General features: G+C 43.7%; 1 protein-coding gene across 7 annotated transcripts in view; it reads left to right on the top strand.

Annotated features, from left to right (window-relative positions):
• The window catches only part of sulf2a (sulfatase 2a), a gene marked incomplete at its 3' end in the record, with an annotated part of 67986 nt that overhangs the window by 21692 nt on the left and 36294 nt on the right, over nt 1–10000 (top strand). For 6 of the 7 annotated variants that reach the window (XM_079510967.1, XM_079510969.1, XM_079510965.1 and 3 more), the window contains exon 2: nt 6491–6559. Of the gene's footprint in view, nt 1–6201; nt 6270–6490; nt 6560–10000 lie in introns of all 7 variants that reach the window. The other variant, XM_079510966.1, reaches the window with a different exon arrangement.

The raw sequence follows: 10000 nt of genomic DNA, 5'->3' as shown, positions 1-10000 counted from the left end.
ATGGTAGTCTGTGTGTATTAGGCTAATAAAGGCTATACTTCTATCTGTCAGCCTAAAGTGATCAAGGAGCAATGTCACATACAGTAGCAAGATACACATACAGCCGGGCTGAAAACTACACCTGAAGTTTAAAGGACAACTTTAGTTATTTTACTACAATACTACTACAATAAAATATGGTGATTTATTTTTGTATTATTTACTACTAGTCCTTACCCATTCTGAATATATGAACAGCAATATGATGTTCGCCAGATGGGGCAGTAGAGAGTACTCTCTACTGCCCCATCTGGCGGAGTCAGGTTAATATAAGGAAGTGTAGGCTACAGACAGAGTGACAGACTGACATACATTTTTCGGTGCTTTTATAGATAGATAGTCCTACTAGACCCCAAGAAATTATATCTGGCCACAAAAGATCACAGGATCTATTGAATGTGACAAACTGACATATTTATTGAGGCGTATGGCATCCCCTATAGGATCGCCCTAGGGGTGGCGGTGGCTCAGGGGTGGCCGGATGGCAACCGCAAGGTTGCCAGTTCGAACCCGGGCTCCCCCAGAGTTAGTGTCGAAGTGTCCTTGAGCAAGACACTGAACTCCTAATTGATCCTAATGTGCTGGTTGGTGCCTTGCATGGTTTCCGTCGCCATCGGTGTATGAATGTGTGTGTGAATGGGTAATGCACAATCTATGTAATGCGCTATCTATGGATAAAGGCGCTATATAAATGCACCATTTACCTAGTACCTCTACCATCACATTCAGTAGATCCTGTGATCTTTTGTGGCCAGATGTAATTTCCTGGGGACTAGTAGGACTATAGTAAATATTAATAAAGAAATCACGTAACATTTTGTAAAAAAAATAACGTATTTAGCCCTTATGTTCAAATGCCCCCGCCCCCTGTCAAAAATAGCTAAAATCGCTCACCTTTTTACTTTGTCTAATAACAACCTCAAACTTGAACCTTGGTTCAAGTTGTCCTTCGGGAAAGGTTTTGTGTTTAATTTACAGTACAGATCCGTTGTAGATGTGTAATAAAGGCATACCGGTATCTATAAAAGTTGTGGTCGTGTTCTATTTACAGTACAGATATGTTAAATTAGTAATAATACATGGAAATAACATAAACTATAAGAATAATAAAGAACATGTCATTTCTTATTAGGCTTTGTCATGTCTTATGCGATTTCTTATTTGACCATAATGTAGGAATTAGTTTGTATGGGTATAACTGTGTTTATTTATGTCTAATAAAAAACATATTATTTCTAATAACAAACAACACATTATTTCTAATTACGCATTATTATGTCTTATCAGTGTACCGTAAATTGTGCAGGTACTGAATCTGTTATATTTCCTAATTGATTAATCCATAGTGTCCACTCCTTCGTCCAAACCTGTGGCTATGTGCTCTCGGTGAGGTGTGCACTGGTAAAGGTGTCCATTAGCAGAGCAAAACAAATAAACAGACACACCCTGCTCCCCTGGACTTGGGCAAACAATCAATGAGAGCTCTCAGATAACAGCAATGCTAAGTGGCCCATCGATGCTGTGATTAAATGAGTACAGGATGCAGTGATGGGAGACTAGGACCTGGTATGGCCCAGGAACGTAGTACAGGATGCAATGATGGGAGACTAGGACCTGGTATGGCCCAGGAACGTAGTACAGGATGCAATGATGGGAGACTAGGACCTGGTATGGCCCAGGAACGTAGTACAGGATGCAGTGATGGGAGACTAGGACCTGGTATGGCCCAGGAACGTAGTACAGGATGCAGTGATGGGAGACTAGGACCTGGTATGGCCCAGGAACGTAACATCGTAGATGTAGTCAAGAAATCCACTCCGGGTGAGTCGGGTCGACAACACAAGGCCAACTCCCAGAATAAATCCAGCTGCATCTTTGTACAAATCTTTTAGAACTACAGTATAGCCAGATGGTACTCATATTCTGTATTGGGTAGCTACTGTGTAAACACACTGTAGCATACCATACAGTGCTGCTAAGTATAAAATTGCCAACCAAATTTGCCTAGTTACAGTAAAGCCTTCTGGCAACTTTAGCCTGTAGAGGCTTTTGAAAGACGTGAATCTAAGAATAAGGACAGGAAAGAGGTGTGGAAAAAAAGACAATTGAGACCCATTTACCTGATCCCAAGATAAGACGGATCGATTAGATATCTGAGATTGAGATGAGACACTTGCAGTTGTCTGCAGAATGTCGCCAGTGTGAATGTCGATCGTGACTGGCAAGTTTTGAAAGTGAAAATGGACTATCTGAATCTTGGAACATTACTCACGCTCGTCATTATTCTTCATCTAGTAATGTTGGCATATAGATAGAAGTAGTGCTTGATGTGCCAGAATGAATGCAGGGAGACGAATTCTATTTTTAATTTCCCTGCTTTGCCAAATTCGGGGTCCTTGTTAATATGTAGTCCTGTGTGTTTTCTCGCCCTGCCTCCCTAAAGTTGTTATGTGTAGTCATAACTTTAACCTCTCTCCCTAACCCCTAGGGGTGTTGCAACCATTGTGGTGCTTAATAAGGTTTATGGAATTACAGATCTCTGAAATTGGATTTTCTCGCTACACCAAAGCAGGGGGGATTGTGGTTTAAGGGTGGATGCATTAGGCGATCAGCACCCCGTGACTTGGCCATTTTTGGCAATGCGCCGCTGCCGCCTCTCTCCCAACCCCCAGGCTGTGATTGATAGGTCAATATATAGATCAATTGTCTATGAATTGATTGCGTAGGGCCTAAATGGAAACAAGGCCGCAAGGACTTTTGCACTTTTGGTGCTATTGAAGTATTTGACTGTACTCTGTTGCTGTTTTTGAGTGAATTCATACATTAAGTGTATTTATTATTTATATTCTAGTTCTTTTGTAGCCCTGTATTTGTTACAGTACCTTCTCACCTCTATCTCACGCACGCACGCACGCACGCACGCACGCACGCACGCACGCACGCACGCACGCACGCACGCACGCACGCACGCACGCACGCACGCACGCACACGCACACACACACACACACACACACACACACACACACACACACACATTATCTCTGTTTTGTTGGCTTCTCTCAGTCCTTCTCTGTGAACTCTCCCCGTTTCAACTAATTCCGATCTAATGAATCCTTTGATCTGTCCTAACTGAAAGCCAGACTCATCCCAGACTGTCTGATTTTATACATCCAAGGTAGCTGCATTAGCGCTAATCCTCAGATTCTAAGGGCTGGTGAAGCCATTCGCTCCCAGCGATGTAAAAAGATTTGGACTTCTCTGCCCATTCTTATAGCATTTAATGAACTGTGCAGGATTCATTTGTTAGGCCATGATTCGTTACACCTTTAATACCCTTCTCCACCCACAACCCTGAAAAGCTATGCCACCCCTTCACCGGATCAATACTGCTTCTTATTGTGCGGCCAGATTCAAGCAATAACTGAGGAGGAAGTGCAGCTGTCTGAGCTGTGCCTGCAGCAGGGGACAGGTTCGAGAAACTCTGAAAAATAAAGTGTGAAAGGGTGATAGTGAAAGTGTATAGCCAATTGAACGTGGAGACGTTTGGCAGCAAAGGCCACATTCATTAGCAGAGCGTCCGTCGTACATCGGCTTAGTGAACTCTTAATTGGGGAAGAGACAGGGCTGAGGATGAGAGATCAATAGAGCCAGAACTGGAGCTCCGGCCCACTGAAATCAATCAGTCTGCAGCCCAAGAGGGAGAACACGGCCAATCACCGAAAACATGGCCCGGGGCTCCTGCTCATTTAGCCTCTTGGTCAAACTTCATCAGGATCAGCCTGGAGAGAGACGGGCAGCTCATTCCATTTCATCACACTCAAAAGAGTCTACTGCCAACTGATTGCAACCGATTGTTAAACAAGGCATTTGACGATTGAATTGCGAGGACACATAAAAATGCACTTAGAGATTTGGCTTCATTATGTTAAGAATGGGAAGTCTGCTTTAATGAATAAAATATGATTTGGATGAACAGAGAGGTACTTTATGGCAGGGAATAATAATTGAATGCAGGGCGTATTTTTTACTTGATGACTAAAAATAGCCACTTTCCTCTGTTCTTCATCCTCTCCCTTCGTTGGGGTAATAACCATCTCTTTGCCTTGTCACTTTTTGATGTATCATCTTTTTATCCACATCAAGGACAAGGCCAGGTGTCGCATTTTCTCTCCGTGCCACGCTTGTCAAATCGCCTCGTCGTCCGCCGTTCGTTCCATTCTCTCCCCTTCATCCTGCCTCGCTTTCCGCTTATTTATATTAAACCTGTCAGTCCTTTATATTAGCAGGAGAATAGGAAAATAAATCACTTTTGTTCTTCACAGCCTCTGGTGTCTGCTGAACAGTACAGTTTTGTTTGGATACCATTGTTGGCCAAAATGAGATCCTTTACGTATAGATGTTGTGCTTTGACTCGTTTCGTGGTGTTGTTGCACAGCTGAAGGCCTTCTCCATCTCTGTGCCCTTGGCGTCCATCTTGTATCTCCGTTCTGTGTTAAGCTGGGTAGGAAAATGCTCCAAAGTGCAAAGCATGCCTTGACAGAGCCCTTATCGTTTGCACTCCAGATGGACGGGAAGATAGATAGACAGGCACAGGTGCCTGGCCTTGCCTCTCTTTGATGCCCATGAGTAGCTGGCAGAGCTGGTTGTGGGGGAAAGCAGCTGGGGTTGGAGACATGCCCTGGCAGAGTTCTGCATGCGGGCTTATAAAGTATTCCAGCATATTCTTAGAATATCAAAGGCCTGATACACAAATACACACATGCAGTACACTTATAGGCTATACGCTGCATTGGGTGTACTGTATATACTGCAAGTGTATATATGTGCAAGTTCGTGAATGCATTACTACCAGGAGACCTCACTGATAGGGCTTTGTGGTGCAGGCCCCAGGATAATGTTACACCAAAGAGAGGTTTTGAAATGTTAGCAGCGCGCCGTTACAGGGAGATTGAAGACAGTGGACCAGGTTCAATGTTACAACACGCGGTCATGGAGCTGTCGAGTTTGGTTTGGCTTGGTTCCGAGGGCTACAAGTTTAGCCCACGCACTGACACCCGTCCAATCACAACAAGCAATCAAACAGCTTGGGGTCCTGTCTTCACACACAGACGCGGAACAAGGTCTCGCAGCTGAGACACCACAACAAGAGGCTGTCTCAGGCACAGAGAGGCAGCATTAGACAGCGGCTTGATGGAACGAGGCCGCGGAGAATGACTATTTTCATGTATCCCAGCTCCCCCTGACACCTCGTCTGCTGGATGGGCTTTTACTCGTCTGCCTGACAAAATACTGTACGAACGGCACTTACAGTATACAGCTTAACACCCTGAGCGGCATAAACGGGAGGTCTCCGTCCTATCAAATAGTAATGCTCGGCGCTCAGGACGGAGATTAATCACAGGACGGAACTTTATTGATATCATAACAGGCTGGGAGTGCCTGTTGGGCAACATTCAATGTAATTTCCGGTTGGGACGTCATCCAAAATGTCCCCCCCCCATTTTAGCGGATGAGATCGAAAATCTTAAAACGTGAATAACTCTTGATCTAATGTATCAAGCCGTCTAATTCTAACCAAAGATTATGTTTTTGACGGCCCATCACGGTCCCGTCGCTAGTCGTGTTAGAATTAATCATACCTCCCGTTGTTGTCGATCGCCTCGGGGGTGTTTTGGCTACATCTAGCTACTTCAGCTACATCCAAGATGGCGCCTTGTGCACCTTGAAATGTGCTCTGTTGCTGCAAATCGCTGGGCGCTCTGATTTAATGGTCCTAAATACCCCCGGGCGTTCGGGGTGTTAACAGCAAGTAAACTGATTATTAATCTGTATATATTATTTTTTTAAAGAATCCGGTACATGAGAGGTAATTAATTATATTAGGGAAGATGTACTTTTTTTTTCTAAATAACTATTTCTGGCACAGCTCGAATGAAACCACCCACCCAGATTGCTGCCTTGCTTGTTGTAAGTCAAACATGGTTTGCTGTGCTTGTACCAGATGGGTGTAATATTAACTTGTGTGGTATGACACCCTGTATCAGGGTTGTTTATTCTGCATATCATTCTTCATAGTGCCCCCCCCCCCCCCCCCCCCCCTCGCCCTTTTATTTTTTTCTTCTCTAAAACATGTGTCATCATCCCTCTGGGCATCTGCGAAGGAGGAGTTGTGCCTGGGAGCGGCATCTGCTAAATGGGACTCAGAGAGCCGTATGGCATCTGTCACTGAGTGAGGACATACACGTGTAGACAATAGACACTTGCATATGATGGGCATGAGCCAGAATTGACATATGACTCATCTCTCAAAAGACAAAATGGACCAGCTATGAACAGATTGTGCGTTATAATTCTCAGTCCGAAATGTTTAGAGCGACAAGTTCTGCGTGAATTCACACGTACACACTGGGTATATGTCTCACCTTCCCTGGACTGTGTGTTTGATTCCAGAACTTGGCGCCCAGAGGCTGATTTCTAACGGAGAAGAGACATTCAGAAAAGGCCTGTTTTGAAAGGAAGGTAAGGCTATCTTTTACACACCAGGAATTAAATGATCTTTCTAACCTCTCTCTCAGTTTACTTAACGTGTGCACATTCAAGCGGGTGTTATATTAGATGTGGATGTTCATGTCCGTGTGTGTGTGTGTGTGTGTGTGTGTGTGTGTGTGTGTGTGTGTGTGTGTGTGTGTGTGTGTGTGTGTGTGTCTGTGCAATGACCCAACCGTATTTGCAAATATAACTGCAAATACACCAGATGTCATTATAATTGACGAACAGCAGCAGAGAGGTTTTTCTATTTGGAAGTTGGCTGTGCTTTTGATTCAAGTTTAGAGGAAGCTTTCCTTACTAAACAAGTAAAATATCAACCATTAGTACAGGCCATTATACAGCTGGGCTATACGTGTCAGCTCATTGTTTTTATATTTGGCAGCCTGGGCCATGTCCACAGGCTGGTGGTCAGAGGCTTGAGGATTATAGGGTTGTCCAAGTGTAAAGCAAAGCGGCTTGCAACATACTGTTAATATGGTAATATGACAGACTGAAGTGACCAATGTATGGCTGTGATTAAGTTCATGTGTTGCCTATATTCTGTACATTTAGGGCTTGTTTGGACTCAAGCACATGATGTTTCGAGTGCGTGGGATATCAGAAGCAACTGAAAATATTTGTGCCCTTGATAATGTATTTTATAAATGTGGACTCAAATAAAGAAATTGAAGTGAAGTGTGTGTGTGTGTGTGTGTGTGTGTGTGTGTGTGTGTGTGTGTGTGTGTGTGTGTGTGTGTGTGTGTGTGTGTGTGTGTGTGTGTGTGTGTGTGTGTGTGTGTGTGTGTGTGTGTGTGTGTGTGTGTGTGTGTGTGCATGTGCATACATGCGTGTGTTTTTTCTTTCTTCTAACTATTTATTGGATTTATCCACAGAAGCAATCAATATATATAAAAAAAAATTACTATTCATATACATAATAGCATCCTTCAGTACAATACATAAAATACAAAGATTGCAATCAACAGATCGAATTGTGTATTTCATCTTTGACAGAGAATGTGCATCTATTTATGGCTTGTGCAACCCACTGTTCAGTGGTGCTTTCCAGTGGCCTGTATGCTTATACTAATCAGACTCTGGTTAGTGTTCCTATCACTATGGATCCAACAGACCTCATGGGAGATGGGGAAAGCAACTCCACAACGGGCTAGTGTCAACACTGTAGGAACACTGTCCTTGTCTGAGACAATTCACATACCGTGTCCATATCACCTTTCTGTAACTCATGGTCATATCACCTTATACTGTGGTTCCCTGAGATTGGCATTTCTATTTGTCGGGAAAGAGAGAGGTTGTTGTTGCAACAGCTGAGATAGAAAGCATGATCAAAGTGCTGTGAGGTTATTAGTGTCCTTCTGGGTCCAGGTTTGAATACAGCAGATGTGCTGATCATCTGTCCAGGACAAGAGAGACTGGAAAAAAGATGAATGGAGCCAGGAAGATGTTTATGGTGGACATGCCGGATGAATGACGCAAGCTACTGCTACAGAGTAAGATACTGAGTGTTAGTGAGTGAGTGAGGGACTTAGTTAGTTAGTTACCGGTAGTTACTTAGTTAGTTACTTAATTACTAAGTTAGTATTGTAAGCTGGACAGGGAGGGCTCTCTGTCACTATGACTCCACTCCACTAACGGCTCAGTTGGTTCTGTGCGGCTGTTTAGCAGGGAGAGAAACTGGGTACGATAACGTGTTCCTCAGCATGCGTTACATCCTCCCATAGTCTCGCGTTTGCCTCTCGCAATTTTCAAATGCTTCCGTCATACAGTCTGGAGCAACAGAAGCTTTATCATGAGTAAGCGATAAAGCAGAAGTGGAGCCTCCTCCCCACTTCCATATCGTCTTTACAGTCGCGCAAATTTATCCTAATATAAATATAAATCATCTAAGCATGTATAGCTGCTTAGCAGAAATGGAAATAAAAAAATAAAATGTAAAGATATTTTAAAATATATTTTCGTGAACGGAAATGGCAGCTTCCTTACTCGGATTTCGGGAGGTGTAGTTCCAGACTCCAGACAGTTCCAGATTCGGAGATTGTGGAATAGTTGTCTGGCTACGCAAGACTACATCCTCCCTGAAACTCTGAACGGAAGTAGACTGGTGATGTGTATCGTACTGTAGGAGGCACTGGCACATGCTCATACACCCTCCCACCAACTGTAGAGGTTATCAGTGACACAGTGTGGAATGGATATATTTGGGAATATTGGGAATTGGCATAACAACTAAATTGGGAGAAGAAGGGTGAGTAAACCAGAGCTGGATACTGGATAGGGTTTCTTTGGTGCTGCTGGTTACTGACCAATGAGAAGGCAGCGTGTTTGTGGTGTTGATGTGATTCGTTTCATCCTGTGAGAACAGTTGGATGACAACAATAGCAACTGGAGCAGCAGCAGATGTGTAGCCATATTATCTGCACAGCTGCCTGGCATAGAATCCCTGGCGCCTGTGGCGCTATAATCAGCTTTCCTTTTAGATTAACCATCAGGTAGATGGCCCGGTAGTTTACAGTTGCATGTGATATTATTATTAATGTTGCTTGCTTGCCATATGGATAGAAGGTTTCAGATTAAGCACAGGAGAGGTATTCTCTCATATCTGTATGGTGGTGGCAGGAGAAGGCAATTGAATGATACACTATTCTGTTTGAGGCCTGATCTCCACTTCAAAACCACAGTGTTCGCCACCCCACACATTCTCATCCTCCTCACACTAGCAGAAGGGGCCTTTGGCTGTCCTGGATAAGCTTTACACTCAGTTGTACGGCAGCCAGCCAACCCACCGAAAATAGCGGATCTATAAGCTCACAATGCATCCCATCGCAATGCATTGTGAGCTTGTAGATCTGCTATTTTCAGAGCACAACTCCATCTTTATCTCATGACACAGTACACATTAAACAGTAAACAGCCAGTCTCCAAGAGATCCTCTTCCATGGCTACGTTCAGCAGGCATGCACAAACATCACAGATTATATTTTCTTCTCCTCTCGACTCCTGTCCCTTCCACACAGAGCCCTGACTGTGTCAGTAGTACAGAAGAAACGTGAGGTTTCTCACTGATTTGTTGCAGCTGGTTGCATAAGGTTCTTCTTAAAGCTACAATCTGTAAGTTATGTCTTTTGTCTCACTCTCCTGAGGGAGAGAGGTAATGGCAATGATGAACTACAATGAAGAGGGTGTTACATCTATCTGACACCAGGGTTAAAATGAAGTTTTATTCATTAATAAAAAGTCCCGGACTGTAGCTTTAATGGCTTGCGAAGTTGCGATTGACAAAAGGTATCTGTTTTCTCTCTGAGAGACTTCTGTTGATGGTGACAGTTTATCCCCAGAGTGTGTTCTGTACTGGCATGTGCAGTGTTTCTTTCCTCCAACCCTCATTTTCCACATCAGTAAGATGGAAAGCTT

The sequence above is a fragment of the Electrona antarctica genome (assembly GCF_951216825.1).
Source record: "Electrona antarctica genome assembly, chromosome: 9".
NCBI lineage: Eukaryota > Metazoa > Chordata > Actinopteri > Myctophiformes > Myctophidae > Electrona > Electrona antarctica.
Note: the sequence above shows the minus strand (reverse complement) of the source record. Positions and strands in the feature narration are given on the sequence as shown.